At 40.3% G+C, this 19,142-nt stretch overlaps 1 pseudogene; it reads left to right on the top strand.

Moving 5' to 3' along the window:
- The first annotated feature begins 441 nt into the window (after positions 1 to 441).
- Positions 442 to 1,062, top strand: LOC100348854 (protein lin-28 homolog A pseudogene; annotated as a pseudogene).
- Positions 1,063 to 19,142: the final 18,080 nt, after the last annotated feature.

Here is a 19,142-nt window from a genome sequence, read left to right as displayed (position 1 = left end):
CAATATCTATAACCAGGCTCATTTTTCTTTGTAGCACTTATTAAAAAGATTATATTCATTTTTTTACTTTTATTTAATGAATATAAATTTCCAAAGTACAGCTTATGGATTACAATGGCTCCCCCCCATAACTTCCCTCCCACCTACACCCCTCCCCTCTCCCGTTCCCTCTCCCCTACCATTCACATCAAGATTCATTTTCAGTTCTCAAAAAGATTATATTCTTCATTTCATTCATTTTCTATTGCTGCTGTTCTATTATCTCCACAAGGGAATATTTATATTTTTTCACCCAGTATTCCCAACATATAAAACAGTAACTGAAATATATTCCTTCCAAATAAATACAGGCTGTGTAAGATTTAATGGAGGCCTCCTGAATTCTCTGGGGCCAGCAGCCGCCCGACTAGGGGCCCGGGGCTGCGGGCTCTGCCGACCACCATGTCCAACCAGCAGTTTGCAGGTGGCTGCACCAAGGCGGTGGAGAAGGCGCCCGAGGAGGCGCCAGAGGACACGGCCTGGGCAGCGGACTAGCCGCAGCTGCTGCACGGCGGCCGGCATCTGTTAGTGGTTCAATGTGCGCATGGGGTTCGGCTTCCTGTCCATGACCGCCCGCGCCAGGGTCGCGCTCGACCCCCCGGTGGACGTCTTTGTGCACCAGAGTAAGCTGCACATGGAGGGCTTCCGGAGCCTGAAGGAGGGTGAAGCAGTGGAATTCACCTTCAAGAAGTCCTCCAAGGGCCTGGAATCCATCCGTGTCACCGGGCCTGGTGGGGTGTTCTGTATTGGCAGCGAATGGCAGCCAAAGGGGAAGACCATGCAAAAGCACAGATCTAAACGAGACGGGTGCTACAACTGTGGAGGTCTAGACCATCATGCCAAGGAGTGCAAGCTGCCACCCCAACCCAAGAAGTGCCACTTCTGCCAGAGCATCACCATATGGTGGCCTCGTGCCCCCTAAAGGCCTAGCAGGCCCCCAGCTCCCAGGGAAAGCCAGCCTACTTCCAGGAGGATGAGGAGGAGATCCACAGCCCTGCCATGCTCCCCGAGGCCCAGAATTGAGCCACAGGGGGTGGGGGCTGGTTTTTTGGCTATCAGGAAGTTTCAAGGAGCAGACATCAACTGCAGAGTGGAGAAAGTGGGGACAGGGTTGGTTGGGGGCAGCTGGCATTGCCATGTAACCCAGGCTGGGGTTCACAGCATCACCCCTTTTTCCCTCGTGTCGGGAGGAAGGAGTGAGACTGGGAATTCCAACCATGCTGTATCCAAATGCAACTAAGGGATTTTGGGGGATATCACCCTGTAGCCTGCATGCTTTATCTGAGGCCTCGCGTGCCAAATCTTTAGCTTTGGAAAGTCTCCTGGATGGGGGAAGTTTTCCTTTGAAGGAAGGATATGGAATAATACTTCCCTAGCCAGGGTGAGAAGATTGGTTGTGCGACCAGATTCCTGGACCCAATCACCAAACCACTATGTCCTGTGGGAGGGACTCTCCGGAGTAAGGCAGGGTTTTCCACATCTTGGGACAGGGTGCAGGGAACTGTCCCAAGCAGTGGGTTGTGACGATCGGCACAAAGGGTGGCTAGGGGAACAGTCACAGACTCACTGCTCCTGAGCCCACTCCTGACCCCATTTTGGGCCGATGCGATTTATTTATTTGCTCCCTTGGATAACTGCACCTAGGGTCCCACTTTCTTCAGGATACCAACTGCACTATGTGCGAACGAAGTATATTGTGCATTTGAACTTGTTTTTTTTTTTTTTAATATAAATAGTCTGGGTTTGTATTTTTGTATATTTTAATCAAAGGCCCTCATTCCTGCACTGTGTTCTCAGGTCCATGAGCAATCTCAGGGATAAGTCCGCAGGAGCTCCAGGTCTGCACAGCAGGAAGGTTTTTGTTGTTTTTATCACCATGCAGAGCAACTATTTGGAGTGCACAGCCTATTGAACTACCTCATTTTGCCAACTGGAGCTGGCTTTTTTGCCACAGTGTCCTCTTGAAACCCCCTCCACCTTGAAAATGTTTCAGGGAGATGAAGTGTTAATGGGGTTGCCCCATGATTGAGCTCCTCCTCCCAGAAGATTGAAAATTAGTCTGGACAGGAAAACATGGTGCAGAGAAGTCAGACAGGCCACGCCAGGTGAAAGGCCCAGAGAGGAAGCCATGGTCAGGGTTGCCTGATCCTAGGACACAGGTCTTTTGCTTCACTTAACAGAACCATCCTTCACCAACCAGATTTAGGCGAGGCCCTCTATGCACAACAGGGTGTGTGTGTTTGTGCACACACGCGTGTGTGAAAAATGGGAGCTGGTAAGGATGAGTTGAAGACCGCTACCCCTGTACCCATCCTGTGCTGTCCAGGGGTGAACATGAAGCAAGGACTAAAAAATCCTTAACCTTCCCAAATTCTTGGCTTCCAGGGAGACCCATAAGTGAGAGCCTCGGTGGTGGTGTCTGGAGCCAGTGTCCTGCCCTGTGACTGTAGTGATGACTGTGTCATGGTAACTAAAGGAGAAGGGGGTTTCATGTACATGCTGAGAGATCACCGCAACCTACCTCATTGTGTTGAAACGGGAAAAATGCAATAGAACGCATTGGGTGACGTGTGTCTGGTCCTAGGTTCCTGTCTCCCCCAAATGCTGCCCCCCTTCAGTTATCGTATTGTCTGGGCTTTGTAGGACTTCACTGCATCTCTGAGTTGGTGATTGCTAGGTGGCCTAGTTTGTGTAAATATAATGTGTTGGTCTTTCTCCATGTTCTTTTGGGGTTTTATTGTTTACAAACTTCTTTTTGTAATGAGAGAAAAATAGCCAAAGCATCTTTGACAGAAGGTTCTGCACCAGGCAGAAGGATCTGAAACACAGGAGGCTCTCTTCTTGAAGTGGGGATCTTAAGCTGTCTTTGGTGTTCCCCTTCCCCTATCCTATTCTGGATCTCTGTCTTTAAAGTTTGACTCCTAACCTACCCTCTTCTCCATTCCCCCACCCACACGTAAACATTGAATCCTGGGTGTCTCCACACATCTAAAGGATTCATGCAAAAATCCTGAACGAAATAGGAAGCTCCGCCCCTTGTTCCCAACCTCCTGAGTCAAGACCATTTCCTGATGGGACTCATGCCAAAGACTTAAGACACTGATGTATTTGGATGGGTCAGACCTCAATTTATCCGAAAGAAGAGAAGCTGTTGGACACCTTCTGTGTAGAAAAGGGGTTTGGAGATCAAGAAGGGGACTATGAATGTACATCCAAGTCACTCAGGAACTTTGATGCAGGTGCAAGAAACTTATGTCAAAGTGGCCATAAGATTGTTTGATAGGAGACGGACGAATGTAACTCCATGTTTACTGCTAGAAACCAAAGCTTTGTGTGAAAACTTGAATTTATTGGCGGGAGGGAGGGAGGGAGGGTATGAAAGCTTGTGTCTGTTCTTTGGCTGACTCCCTCATTCCTGAACTGCAGGAGAATAAGCCCCCTTGGGTTTGGTGACCCCATCACTGGGGAGTGTATATTTGAAGGCTCATTTTTGCTGTACTGGGTTCCTCCTTTCCCATTTTCTAATTGCTTTGTAACACATATGCTGACTCTCCCCATCCCTTCTCCTTTCCCTGAGGAAGTACAGTGAATAAATCAAGACTTATTGGTATTGAAAAAAAAAAGATTTAATGGATTTTAAAATTGTGCCTCCTACATCATCATAAAACTTCCATGAAGATGAGAGGGATGATGCAGACTCCCACCAGTTGGAGTATCTTTTATGAAGAGTTGTGCTACCCTTCATTTTACAATCTTCCTCCAATGTGAAGAGAACATAAGACTCCTCATTATCTATTGTTTTGGATATCCCAGGAGCAAACTCTAAAATTTATTTTGATCTAGTTGAAATATACAAAGAAACTAAAAACACAATTTCCTAAGTCAGCAATGATTCTTCTTCCCACAATTCCCTTTGTCCACTATATAGGTAAACACTTGAAAAATTCAAGCATAACTATCTATGGTATTGATGGAAACTCATATCTAATTTAAGATTAGGTAATAAAGCAACCAGTATACATTGTCATGGGCTTGGAATTCTAAAAGGAAATGGTTTGAAGTACAGTTTCAATTTCATTCAATACATTAAACAGTTTCACTTGTTTGTGTGCCACCTAAGCTATTCTCTATTATGCTGATGATATGACACATTGATCCCTAAAAATGACACTTCCATAAAAGAACACATCTGGGAACAGAGTCAAAGAAAGTATATTGACCTTCTGTTGTTATAACCTGATTCTTGTATTCAACAAGTTCTTGTGATACCACCTGTGGGACAGCAAAGCATATGGTTTACTTGTCTTTTGGTGAACAAAATGATTAGATTTTCTTTTGTTGTTATTGGATTTAATTTTAATTCATAAAGTAATCTTCAATACAGCCTCATATTTCCTCCGATTCAAAACGTAATGACTTCACTGCTGATTGCAGTGATGATAACTGCTTTTTCACTGACATATTTCTATGAGAAGAGAGAGTTTTCCTTTCTCAAATAGCTTATCATTTGTTGTAGATATAAAGTGATGGCAAAACATTTAATGTTCATCTAATTCTTGAATACAAGATGGCTTATGCTCTCAAAGAGTAGGCAAAGAATTAGTATTTTCATCAAAGGTTTCTCTTAAGAAGGTATCCTTCACACAACTTTTGTTCTTTTCATTCAAATGAATGTATTCTCCAGTTTTCACTAATGGGAGTACAATTGCCCTATTAATTAGGCACAAATCTGGGTGTTTCATTTATTGATATATTTACTTTTTAACTTTTATTTAATAAATATAAATTTCCAAAGTACAGCTTTTGGATTGCAATGGCTTTTTCTCCCCACCACCCTCCTCCAACCTGCAAGCATCCCATCTCCCGCTCCCTCTCCCATTATATTCACATCAAGATTCATTTTCAATAATCTTTATATACAGAAGATCAATTCAGTATATATTAAGTAAAGATTTCAACAGTTTGCACCCACACAGAAACACAAAGTGTAAAGCACTGTTTGAGTACTCGTTATACCATTAATTCACATAGTACAACACATTAAGGACAGAGATCCTACATGAGGAGTAAGTGCACAGTGACTCCTGTTGTTGATTTAACAGTTGACACTCTTATTTATGGCGTCAGTAATCACCCGAGGCTCTTGTCATGAGTTGCCAAGGCTATGGCGGCCTTTTGAGTTAGCCAACTCCGATCTTATTTAGACAAGGCCATAGTCAAAGTGGAAGTTTCTCCTCCTTTCAGAGAAAGGTGCCTCCTTCTTTGACGGCCTATTCTTTCCCCTGGGATCTCACTCACAGAGATCTTTCATATAGGTTTTTGTTTTTTTTTTTTGTTTTGTTTTGTTTTGTTTTTTTGTTTTGTTTTTTTTTGCCAGAGTGTCTTGGCTTTCCATGCCTGAAATACTCTCATGGGCTTTTCAGCCAGATCCGAGTGCCTTAAAGGCTGATTCTGAGGCCAGAGTGCTGTTTAGGACATCTGCCATTCTACGAGTCTGCTGTGTATCCCACTTCCCATGTTGCATTGTTCTCTCCTTTTTAATTCTATCAGTTAGTATTAGCAGACACTAGTCTTGTTTATGTGATCCCTTTGACTCTTAATCCTATTGTTATGATCCATTATGAACTGAAATTGATCACTTGGACTAGTGAGATGGCATTGGTACATGCCACCTTGATGGGATTGAATTGGAATCCCCTGGCATGTTTCTTACTCTACCATTTGGGGCAAATCCTATCCAGCATGTGCCAAACTGTGTATCTCCTCCCTCTCTTATTCCCACTCTTATATTTAACAGGGATCACTCTTCAGTTATATTTAAACACCTAAGAATAATTGTGTGTTAATTAAAGAGTTCAACCAATGGTATTAAGTAGAACAAAAAAATACTAGAAGAGATAAAGTATTAAGGTGTTCCTTGACAGTAAGGACAAGGGCTGATCAAGTCATTGTTTCTCATAGTGTCCATTTCACTTCAACAGGCTTCCTTTTTGGTGCTCAGTTAGTTGTCACCAATCAGGGAAAACATATGATATTTATCCCTTTGGGACTGGCTTAATTAACTCAGCATGATGTTTTCCAGATTCCTCCATTTTGTTGCAAATGATCAGGTTTCGTTGTTTTTGACTGCTGTCTAGTATTCTATAGAGTACATATCCCATAATTTCTTTATCCAGTCTACTGTTGATGGGCATTTGGGTTGGTTCCAGGTCTTAGCTATTGTGAATTGAGCTACAATAAACACTGAGGCGCAGACAACTCTTTTATTTGCCAATTTAATTTCCTTTGGGTAAATTCCAAGGAGTGCTATGACTGGGTTGTATGGTAGGCTTATATTCACTTTTTAAAAAAACATTTGTTTGTTTATTTATTTATTTATTTCAGAGGCAGAGTTACAGAGAGGCAGAGGCAGAGAGAGAGAGAGAGAGAGAGAGAGAGGAGTCTTCCATCCTTTGGTTCACTACCCAAATGACTGCAATGGCCAGAACTGGGCTATTCTGAAGCCAGGAGCCAGGAGCTTATTCCTCCTGGTCTCCCAAGCAGGTGCAAGGGCCCAAGCACTTGGGTCATCTTCCTTTGCTTTCCCAGGCACATTAGCAGAAATCTGGATCAGAAATGGAGCAATCTGGGACATGAACCATTGCCTATATGGGATGCCGGAACTGCTTCTGATACGTGAACATTATGTGTGTTTTTTTGTGTGTATATACATATATATTATATATTACTTATACATATACATATATAATATATATTACACATATTATACATATTATATATTATATATATTGATTGCATAAAACACATATAAATATATATATACACACATATATATTTGTTTTATGCAATAAATTCCAATGATAATTTACATTGTACAAGTCTCATGCTTCTTAAATGTATTGTAGTTTATAATATTATCAGTGGAGTTACTAATTTCATTTTTAATTATTCTTTACTATTACATATAAATACAATTGATTTTTCTGTATTAATGTTTTTTCATGCAAAAAAGGAGGGATGCTAAACGATTTTTTGCATATAAGCTCATATCATTTATAAACATACATTTTTTATTAATTCCTTTCCAAGATGGATTCCTTAAACTTTTTTTTCATTTTTTCTGGCTATAATTCCTAGTACAATCTTGAAAAATAGTTAGCATCAATGTCCCTATCTTGTTCTTTATTTTTACAGAGACAATTTTCATCCTTTGAGCATTAAATAAGATGTTATATTTAACTTATGTGCAGATGTCTTTTGTCAGAATAAGGAATTCTCCTTTTATTTCTTGTATTCCTAGTGTTTCATTATGAAAAATTACTGCATTTTGCTAATTAATTTTTCTGCCTCTACTGACCTGATTCTTGTTCTTTATTTTTTTGATATATTGTTTTGCACTATTTGACTTATTAGTGTTGACAACTTTATATTGGTTAAATCTTGTTTATTACAGTGTGAAAGTCTTTTTATTTGTTGCTAGATTTGATTTGCTATGACATAGTTTAGGAGTTTTTATATGGATTCGAAAAGCTTATTAGTCTGAAGTTTTCTTGTGATGTGTTTGTGCTTTGTTTTTGTATCATGGTAATGCTGGTCTCAGAATTAGAGGAAGTGTTCCATACTCATTAAATTTTTGGGGGAGTTTGTGAAGGATGGTTGCTAATTCTTTAAATATTTGGTAGAATTCACCCATAAAACCTTCTGGACCTAGGCTTCTACTTATTGAAAGTTACCTGATTTTATTTGCACACCACTTCTAAGCCATCTAATGTCTGCCTTCTGGTATCTACCGTTGTACACTGTACTGCACTGACACATGTAGGGCACAAACTCTTGCCTAATTTCTCATTGCTTCACCTTTGATCTGAATATAATATTTAATAAGGGCTGCTACAGACTTGAGTATAGTACAAATAAATTATTATGCATAAAAGTCTTAAAATTGTATATTAGATATTGCTCACAGAGTCCAACCAAGTTATCCCTCAGTTTCTACTGGGGATTTGTTCTAGTACTTCCTATGGATACCAAAATCTGTGGATGGTCAAGTTCCTTACATTAGATAGCAGAGTATTTGTATGTAATCTACTCTTCCTTCTCATATTTTAAATAATACCTAAATTATTTATAATACTGAATGCACTGTAAATTACATAAACGGGTTTTATACTGTGTTATTTAGAGAATAAAGACCAAAAACAGGTTTGCACACGTTCAGTACTGACTAGGTTTCTTAAAGAATTTTTTTGATCTATATTTGATCTAGTCCATGGATGGTTTGAACTTACGGATATGGAGAGCTGACTGTACTGCTTCTTGCTAAAGAGCATGCTGAATAGGAATTTGGAGGTCTTCATGTTAATTTTTTTCCCCATATCTCATTCGTTTTAAAAGAATGTTTGCTTACTTTTGGGAGTGTGTTTCTTACAAATGATTAATTTTTATTATGTTAGACAAATAACCAACATATGAAATTGCATACAATTATGGACTACTATGTGATATTTCATTATATGTATACATTGCTATAATGCGAAATCAGGATAAACATATTTAGCTCTTCAAACACTTAACATTTTATACATTAGCAGTCTTTGCTGGAAAAGGTATAGAGACATTTAAAAGACTTTTAGTGGTTGTCTTGGTCTATATCCATCATTATTTTCTTAACTGACATTAGAGCTGTTTATTTTATAAAATATTATGGTTGTTAATTTTATTTATTCCTAAACTAAACATTTTTCATTGCATTAGTTTGCTAGGATTGCTATTAAAAAGTGCCATAAATTTGTGACTTAAGCAATAATATTTTATTCTTTCACAGACCTGGAGCCAAGAAGTTTAAAATCAAGGAGTCAGCATGGCATTTCTTTTTAGGCTGTGAGGAAATATCTCTACCAGGCCCCTCTCCTTCATTTATAGATGAGTGTTTCCTCCCAGTGTCTCTTCACATTATTTTCCCTCTATTTTTTATTTTTTAAGATTTATTTATTTATTTGAAAGTCAGAGTTACAGAGATAGAGAAAGAGAGAAAGAGAGAGAGAGAGAGAGCACTTCCATCCACTCATCACTCCCCAAATGGCCACAACAACCAGAAACTTTATCAGCTGGGTAACAGGGGCCCAAATACTTGGGCCATCTTCTGTTGCTTTTCCCAGGTCATTAGCACAGAACCAGATGAGTGGAGCAGCCAGGACATAAAATGGTGCCTATATGGAATGTTAGCATCACAGGCTGTGGATTTACCTGGTAGGCCACAACACCAGTCCCATCCTTCCTGTATCTTATAAACCACCAGTTCTGTTGCATTACAGTCCACCTAATGACCTATTTTTCACCCAGTTACCCATGTAAAGAAGCTATGTCCTAATAAAGTAACAGTCTAAGATACTCTGATTAGGATTTCAACTTACAAATTTTGGGGGGACACAATTCAACCCATAAGAAGAAATCTTAAAATACTAAGCTAAATTTAGATGTTATCTACATTTGTTCCAGGATTCCATGACTTATAAAAATAATAAATGAGGTAAAATTATATGAAATCTCAACAGTGTTGGAGTCTTAGGATTATGCCTAGCATTCTAATCTGTATTTGTTCATAGTTTACTTGTCCATTTTATCTTTTTCTCTTGTAATTTCCCAACCACATCATATCTTAGTTGTTCAAATTCAGATGCACTCCAATATGTATGTTTCTTTATTCTTATGCCTCATAAGTTTTCGTTATGCCTAAGTATCCAACTCCATTGCTTGTTTTCTTAGGTGCTTCCTTAAATAATGATAAAACTTGTTCTCAAGGACTTACTTTCTTTTAATGTATAAAGTGGAGGATATTCTTATGTCTCATAGTTATGTCTAAGTGTTCACAAAAGATGTATCATTCATGGGTGCTTCTTGAAAGTTAATTGAGTTTCTAATAAAAAAGTGAAATTAACTTTGAGATACAATGACTTTGAACAACGCTTGTCTTGACTGTTGAACATTTTTGTGTGTGTGTGCAAATTGTTGAGCTCTTTACTTAATATAGAGTTGGTCTTCTCTGTATAAAGTTAATTGAAAATGGATCTTAGTGGAGAATGGGACTGGGAATTGGAGAGGGAAGAAGAGGTGGGATGGGAGTGTGGGTGGGAGGGCAGGTATGGTGGAAGAATCACTATATCCCTAAAGTTGTACTTATGAAATGCATGAAGTTTATATTCCTTAAATAAAAGGTTCCTTTGGGGGAAAATGCTGAGTTCAGAGGTACACAAATTTTTCTAGTTGTGGTCTGACTAGTCCCAAGAACTATGAGATTACTATATGAATGATTTAAGACATTTTTTTAATATTGTAGTGAACAATTGCATTGGATGTTACATAGAAATCCTCTGAACTATGTGATTGACTTTACAATCAAGTAAACTCTTTGCGTTTATCAAAGAAATCCAAAGAGAAGTAGTTTTCTACATTCTGCCTAATTATAATGGGTCAAACATTTAATGTAAACAACAGAAAGGAAAAATTTTCATTTATCTTTGTTAGGATATACCTTACTGATTTTATTCAGTCTAGCAGCCCAAGGCTTGTGGATAACTGAGGATCTTGACTTTGTCATCACTTTTTTCTATAGATCATTAGATTGTCTGAAGAATAACAAGTGTTTTTTTTAAATATCACTTTTCCACTCAATATATGTGAACTCATTGTATTTGACTTATTTTGCTTTATTTCTCAGTATATTTGATTCCATTGATTAAGTCATAGTTGTTGTGCTGGGATATCACACTTTTTCTCTCTTACTAATAACAGCATTTACTTTCCAGTCCTATTTTCACCAACTAATAAAGATTACTCTTATTTTTCTTTATGCATTGTGAATGAAGGCATGATTCCATACTATTTACTCTTTCCTTTCTAACCTTACTCTTATATTCAAATGTACTCTCTAAGCAGTAGATGGGCAATAACTAAATCTTATTGTCTATATACATAAAGTGGAAATCATAGTTTGGGATTATATTATACGTTGATATATTTTGTTTATTAATAATGCCTAGAGGGGCCGGAACTGTGGTATAGTGGGTAAAGCTGCCTCCTGCAGTGCCGGCATCCCATTTGGGTGCCAGATTGAGTCCTGGCTGTTCCACTTCCAATCCAGCTCTCTGCTATGGCCTGGGAAAGCAGTAGAAGATGGCCCATATCCTTGGGCCCCTGTACCTGCGTTGGAAACCCAGAGGTTCCTGGCTCCTGGCTTCAGATCGGCACAGTTCCAGACTTTGCAGCCATCTGGGGAGTGAACCAGCAGATGGAAGACCTCTCTCTTTTTTGTCTCCTTCTTTCTCTGTGTAACTCTGCCTTTCAAATAAATAAATATTTTTTTAAAAAAAGAATGCCTAGAGAGTGCAATGGCCAATCCATATTAACCTGCAAGTTCTAGAACAACTGGGAATAATAATGTGATTTTTCTTCTAAGTATATCCTCAGTGTGAAAAACAATATCTGGCAAATAATATGCAGTCAGTAAATGTTTGACCAATGAATGTATGTAGATTGAACAGTGAATGAATGTCCTACTCAACTTCAGCTACTGAGAGTCAGAATTCATCTTCATAACCAGCCAATCATGCACCAACAATTTATTGGATACCTATATGTCAAGACCTGTTCTTTGGGGCCGGCGCCGTGGCTCACTTTGCTAATCCTCCGCCTGCAGTGCTGGCATACCATATGGGCACCGGGTTCTAGTCCCGGCTGCTCTTACTTCCAGTCCAGCTCTCTGCTGTGGCCCAGGGAGTGCAGTGGAGGATGGCCCAAGTGCTTGGGCCCTGCACCCCATGGGAGACCAGGAGGAAGCACCTGGCTCCTGGCTTCAGATCAGCTCAGCACCAGCCGTGGTGGCCATTTGGGGAGTGAACCAGCAGGAGGAAAAACTTTCTCTCTGTCTCTCTCTCTCTCACTGTCTAACTCTACCTGTCAAATAAGAAAAAAAAAAAAAAAGAGAGAGAGACCTATTTTTCATACTGGGTCTATAGTGGCAAAGGAATGATAAGATCCCTGGATGCAAAGAATTTCCTTTCTTAGTGAGAGACAAATGTCTGGACCAATAATCACACAAAATGATTTCAGTTAAAGACATGTACTCAAGAAGGAAATATAGTATGATTATTATCATAATGAGAGTAACAAAATGTGACATCAGCACTACACAACGACTAGTCTTTTTTGCAAACAATAATAGCAATGGTCTTAGAACCCATAATTTGACATTCCAAAAAATTCTATGCGAATCTTTAAGTGCAGGTCCTTGACTCTAGGCATCTGAGCTAACTACCAATGGTGTGCTGAATTGTATCCTTCAATGATTTATTCACTGAGAAGCCTCAGAATGGGAATTCATTTGAAAAAAAAAAATCTTTACAGATGTAATCAGTTAATTGAGAGTGGCTAGAGATTTTAGAATAAATAAACACAGTAGCACTAAAGGCACTTCCAATCATTCTCAATGAACAGATAATCCTTTGATTATAAAATAAATGGAAACTATGTCATTGTAAAAACTAAAAGAAAGAATAAGAATGAAAGGAGAAGGGAGGTTGGGAGTTGGGCAGGAGGGAGAGTAGGGTGAGAAGTATCACTATGATTCTAAATCTGTGTATATGAAATACATGAAATTTGCTCACCACATATAAATCAAAAAAAGGTAGTAGGAAAAAAGGAAGGAGAAACATAATTTGATTTGGGGATCCATGAAAACTAGCTTGAATCCTAATACATCTAGATTCTTTCTCACAGGATATTTCTCATGGCACATCATAATTCTGAGCCTCAAATTTCTCAAATATGACAGAACTAATGGCAGTGGTGCTTCAGGAATTTTATGATCAGTAGAAAAATGAAACAAAGGGGCCTGGCGCCTTGGCTCACTAGGTTAATCCTCCTCCTGTGGTGCCGGCATCCCATATGGGTGCCAGGTTCTAGTCCCGGTTGCTCCTCTTCCAGTCCAGCTCTCTGATGTGGCCCCGGGAAGGCAGTAGAGGATGGCCCAAGTGCTTGGGCCACTGCACATGCATGGGAGACCAGGAGGAAGCACCTGGCTCCTGGCTTCAGATTGGTGTAGCTCCAGCCATAGCAGCCATTTGGGGAGGGAGCCAATGGAAGGAAGACCTTTCTCTCTGTCTCTCTCTCTCACTGTTTAACACTATCTGTCAAATAAAAAAAAAAATGAAAAATGAAGCAAAATATATTGTACAGTTCTTAGTAAATACCATGCCCTCAATAAACAGTGGCTATTATTAAACAAGATTTCAAAATAAAAATTTGGAAGTGTATAAATTTTTCAGAGAAGTAAAATAGATTTCAGAAATTATTTGTGCTGTGAAGGAATTGCATATATATATATATATATATATATATATTCCTGTACTTTATAACTAGGTACAATTATATGTCAACTAAAATGAAACTAAATATAAAAAAGAAACTAATTACAATCAATGTTCATTGAATTATATCCAAAAAATTAAACTTTTGAAGAATTTTTCCCTCTGGTCTTTAAACTTCTTATATTTGTAATTGATTGAATTTCTTCCAGTGGCTCTGTTGAATGTGGTTTTTTGTTTGTTTGTTTGTTTGGTTTTTTTTTTGACAGGCAGAGTGCACAGTGAGAGAGAGAGAGAGAGAGAGAGAAAGGTCTTCCTTTGCCGTTGGTTCACCCTCCAATGGCCGCCGCGGCCGGCGTGCTGCGGCCCATGCACCGCACTGATCCGAAGCCAGGAGCCAGGTGCTTCTCCTGGTCTCCCATGGGGTGCAGGGCCCAAGGACTTGGGCCATCCTCCACTGCACTCCCTGGCCACAGCAGAGAGCTGGCCTGGAAGAGGGGCAACCGGGACAGAATCCGGCGCCCCGACTGGGACTAGAACCCGGTGTGCCAGTGCCGCAAGGCGGAGGATTAGCCTTTTGAGCCACGGCGCCAGCCTCTGTTGAATGTTTAAAACACATAGTTTTAAGTTCACCTCCTCTAGCGTTGTTTTAAATCTAGTGTACAGCACAGGCATTTGCTGCACTAGTTAAGTCACCACGTGAAATTCCCATACCCTTTATTGGAATGCCTGGTTCATCTCCCACCTACATCACTACCAATCCAGCATCATGCTAATGTGCACTCGGAGACAACGGGTGATGGCTCAAGTAGTTGAACCCCTGCTACCCATATGGGAAGTCTGGATTGAGTTCTTGTCTCTTGACTTCAGCATGCCTCAGCCCTGGCTGTTGTGGACATTTGGGAAGTGAACCAACAGATGGAAGATCTCTCTCTCTCTCTCTCTCTTTCCCTCTCTCCATTTCAAATAAATAAATAAAAATTAAACAATAAATCTTGTACGTTCATTAAGCTTCTTATAGTATTTTATTGCATATTTTTTAAAAACTTTTATTTAGTAAATATAAATTTCCAAAATACAGTTTATGGATTACAATGGCTTTTCCCCTCCATAACCCCCTCCCACCCGCAACCCTCCTATCTACCGCTCCCTCTCCCATTCCATTCACATCAAGACTCATTTTCAATTATCTTTATATACAGAAGATCGATTTAGTATATATTAAGTAAAGATTTCATCAGTTTGCACCCACACAGAACATAAAGTGTAAAACACTGTTTCAGTACTAGTTATAGCATTAATTCACATTGAACAACACATTAAGGACATTCGATTCCCTAGCTTTGGAATTAGCCAAGTGAAAGAAAACATTCCTTTGGGGCTGGTCCTGTGGTGCAGTTTGTTAAAGCCCTGGCCTGCAGTGCTGGCATCCCATGTGGGTGCTGGTTCAAGTCTCGGCTGTTCCACTTCCAATTCCAGCATCCTACTAGTACACCTGAGAAAGCCGTGGAGGATGGCCCAAGTATTTGGGTCCCTGCACCCATGTGGGACACCAGGAAGAAGCTCATCGCTCCTGGTTTCAGATTAGCTCTGCTCCTCCCATTTCAGCCATTGCGGTCATTGGTTCAGACCTATATACTAGTTTTAAATGCCAGATTTTTTCTCTTCAACTTTGTCCAATAATAGAGTGCAATAACAATTTAGGCTAAAGCTGGTGTAGGGAAACCCAGAAGGGTTAAAGGAGTTCCTACTGACATCACTACTATCTGTAGTGCTCCAAATTCCTTTTACATTTCCAATGACACTATGTCCCAATGCATAAGTATCTTGGCATTTTGCGTAAACGTTTTCAGTTGAAGTACCTTTAGTTGCCATATTCGCCTGCTATCTTCTCCCTACAGATGCTCTCCTTACAGAGTGTTCCCTTTGAAGTAAGGCAGCCAGAAATCTTCAGGAGGGAGGGAGCGAGCAAATTGCATCAGTTTGAACAGTTTGTTTTGCTTACTGTGTGCTCATTTGGGAGCTGTTGGATCTCTCATGCTGCAAAAGAAGTTATTCATTTAAACACTATACTGACTTGAGGAGTAACTCACTAATAATTATTTTGGAGCTGAAGCCAAAAATATAAGAAAAATTAATTTTATATCAGCCATTCAAGATGCAGAATAATGGATAGCATCCAGTCTCTGTGATCTATTTTGGGGGGATCCACAAAGTCAAAACTTTATCAGAAATGCAAAATAGCTTTTAGCTTTTGCTTTCTCTCTTTTTTAAAAAATTTATTTGCTTGAAAGGCAGAGTTACAGAGAATCAGAGGCAGAGAGAGAGAAGTCTTCCATATACTAGTTCACTCCCCAAATGGCTGCAACAGATGGCGCTTGGCTGATCAGAATCCAGGAACCAGGAGCTTCTTCCAGGTCTTCCACATGGGTGCAGGGGACCAAGGACTTGGGCCATCTTCCACTGCTTTCCCAAGTGCATTCAAAGGGAGCTGGATCAGAAGTGGAGCAGCTGGGACCTGAACCAGTGTCCTTATGGGATGCCAGCGTTGTAGGCAGAGGCTTTAACCACTATGCCAAAGCGCTGGCCACTTGCTTTCTCTTTTTTTTTTAAATAAGTCAAAGTGAAGTAGTTTAAAAGCAACATGAAATGTGATATTGCAGCAAGTTCAATGCAGAAGCAGATATGAGAGTCTAACCTTCTAGTCAGCCAGGTGTTTAAGAGATTTGCAGCCATGTTAAGCCATGTCACTCATCTCAACAGTTTATTTTTGTAAAATACAATTTTTCAAAGAAATCCATTTATGTATTTATGTAATGGTCTTATTACTGCTGTTTTTGATTAAACACCTTACTTTTAGAAAATTTATTGTAGGTTCACATGAAGGAAGTTATAAGAAATAGTACAAAAATAACATGTATATGTTTGAAGTAGTTTACTCAAATGCTAACACTGCAAAAATATAATGCCAAATTCGGATCTGGATAAAAAACCCATGAGAGTTTCTCAGGCATGGAAAGCCAAGACGCTGTGGCAAAAATGACCTAAATGAAAGATCTTTGTGAGTGAGAGGGAGTAGGAGATGGGATGGTTTGTGAGTGGAAGGGTGGCTATGGGGGGAAAAACTTCTATAATCCAAAAGTTGTACTTTCAAAATTTATTAAATAAAAGTGTTCTTAAAAATATAATGCCATTATCACAGTCATAATACTTAGACTGATTCAATCAATATATAGCATATGGGGGACAGTGCCATCACCACAAGAATCTTTCTCTCTTTCTACTTTTTAAAGATTTATTTTTTTATTTGAAAGAGTTACACAGGGAAAAGGAGATGCAGAGAGAGAGAGAGAAAGAGAGAGAGGTGTTCCATTTTCTGGTTCACTCCCCAATTGGCTGCAACAGCTGGAGCTGTGCCAATCCAAAGCCAGGAGCCAGGAGCTTCTTCCAGGTCTCCCACATGGGTGCAGGGCCCAAGGACTTGGGCCATCTTCTACTGCTTTCCCATGCCATAGCAGAGAGCTGGATTGGTAGAGGAGCATCTGGGACTTGAACTGGTGCCCATATGGATTGCTGGCACTGCAGGTGGCCTGCTATGCCATGGCGCCAGCCCCAAGACTCTTTTCTCTTTCATAGCCACACTTATTTCTCTTCCTTCACTATAACCCTTGACAACCACTGACACATTCTCAATATATATAATTTTATTGTTTCAAGCAATAAGTAAACATCTTTTTCAGTGTTAGCTTCTCATACTAAAGTGTATGTTATATATAACTCATAATATCATAAGGTCATTGGGACATTCAAAAAATTTTATGAGTATATAAACATATTGAAACCTCACATTGCACATCATCAACTTATATAATTGTGTCCCTACAAAGACTAAAAATACCCTAAATAATTAGAAGCATGGTAAATTTGAATGTATAAAATTATATATACATAAATATATGGGGAAATAGAAGCTTAGCCTTGCTATTAGGATGCCTTTATGGCACATCAAAGCACTTGGGTTTGATATCCAGCTCTAGCTCAGGACTCTAGTTTCCTGCTACTACAGTCCCTGTGAATGGCAATGGTGCAAATGATTGGGCCCCTGCCATCTATGTGGGTGACCTCAGTTGATATCTGGGCTTCTAGGTTTGGTTGAGCTGAATCCCAGCCCTTGCAGTCACTTGAAGAGTGAACCAGTGAGTGGGAATCCTATCTCTGTCTCTATCTCTCTGTCTCTGTCTCTGTCTCTGTCTATATCTTCTATCTTTTATTTGTGATTGTCTGTGTTTGGGTCTGTCAAGTAAATAAATAAAATGTTTCCAAAATGGCTGAATGGGCAAGCCCTGGCCTCACTTCAACCACAGAGAAGAACCAGAACAACAAAGAAAAGACTACATTTTCAGGTGAGTGATCAAGGGAAAACTTCAAAAATGAAGTGACAGAAACAACACAGCACAGTGACTGGGACTGCCAGGACAGAGTGTCACAGAGTGACAAAGCATGCTGCAACTCCTACCCCAGGGGATTCCATTTTGCTGGGGAAAAGTAAACAGCAATCGCCACAACCCCTGCCATCATGGCAAATTAGCTGCCCTAACTGCAGGAGAGTCTTACCCTGACCTTACACCTAACCTATAAAGCTGACTTGGCTCTAACACACTACTCATCTCCCAAGATAGAGCCCACATTGCCTCCCTCTGCCCCTAAAGCCCTGGTCTTGAGCTACTGTTCTATAGACACTGCTAAACTCCATTCTGTCTTATGGGACAGTAAGCAGCCACGTTGCTACCAGGAGCTCCCAAAGCCAGAGCCAGGGCACTTCACAGGGCAAATAATAGATCTCAATGCATCCTGAAGCTTGGGGCATTGCTGGTCGCAAGTCCTGGAGCTGTGTTCATTTACTGGGGCACAATCAAAGGAAGTTCCCCTCTGCTTCCTGGGACTCTGTGCCAGTGGCAGCAGATGCACACTACTGATATGCTTCTCTTAGCACAGGGTGCTGGGTGTTCAGAGCAAAAATCTCTGAGTCGTCCTTGCATGCCCTGGGGGTACTGGTAACCATCGATTGCTTCTAGGTCTTGCACATCTGCTACTGTGGTTATTGATGCTACAATTCCTGAAGTAACTCACACTAACCTGTGATACATGAAGGGCTCTGTCTTGCTCTTCTTCAGGTCCATAGCTGCCAGTCCACAATCCCCAGGGTGTCAACCTTCGAGACCTGAGTTAAGATTCCATTTACATTATACAGCTCTGGAATTGCAGTCCCAGGGGAATATGCCATGGTTTGTGGGGCCTGGGGAAGGCCCTATCTGTGTCTCAACAGCTAATGCCCAATCCCCAGTATAATCTCGGATAAATCCGTGGAGGTTGGATAGATTACCCATCAAGTTCTGCAGCTCTGGGACTGGGACTGGGACTGTGGATACCATATTACACAGAGTCACCCAAGTTTTTCCCAAGGTACCTGGATAGTGACTCCACTGCATCCTGAAACTCTCAATCTGTGACTGTTCTTTAAGTCCAAAGGACACTTATGCCTCCCCTGAAGCCTAAAGAAGCCCATATCTGCATATCGCTGATGCAGGATTACACTGGCTCGTGTACAATCCCCAACATAACCTGTGCTTAACCTGAGGAATGTAGGTAAGTTGCTCTCCAAGTCTGGCAGTGCTGACATTGGACTGTTCCACAGACTCATCTGAGTTCTCCCTGTGGGAGCCAGTGTACAATCTCTAGCTT

The sequence above is a fragment of the Oryctolagus cuniculus genome, chromosome X (assembly GCF_051225735.1).
Source record: "Oryctolagus cuniculus isolate XC-2025 breed Fujian yellow rabbit chromosome X, ASM5122573v1, whole genome shotgun sequence".
Lineage (NCBI taxonomy): Eukaryota > Metazoa > Chordata > Mammalia > Lagomorpha > Leporidae > Oryctolagus > Oryctolagus cuniculus.
Note: the sequence above shows the minus strand (reverse complement) of the source record. Positions and strands in the feature narration are given on the sequence as shown.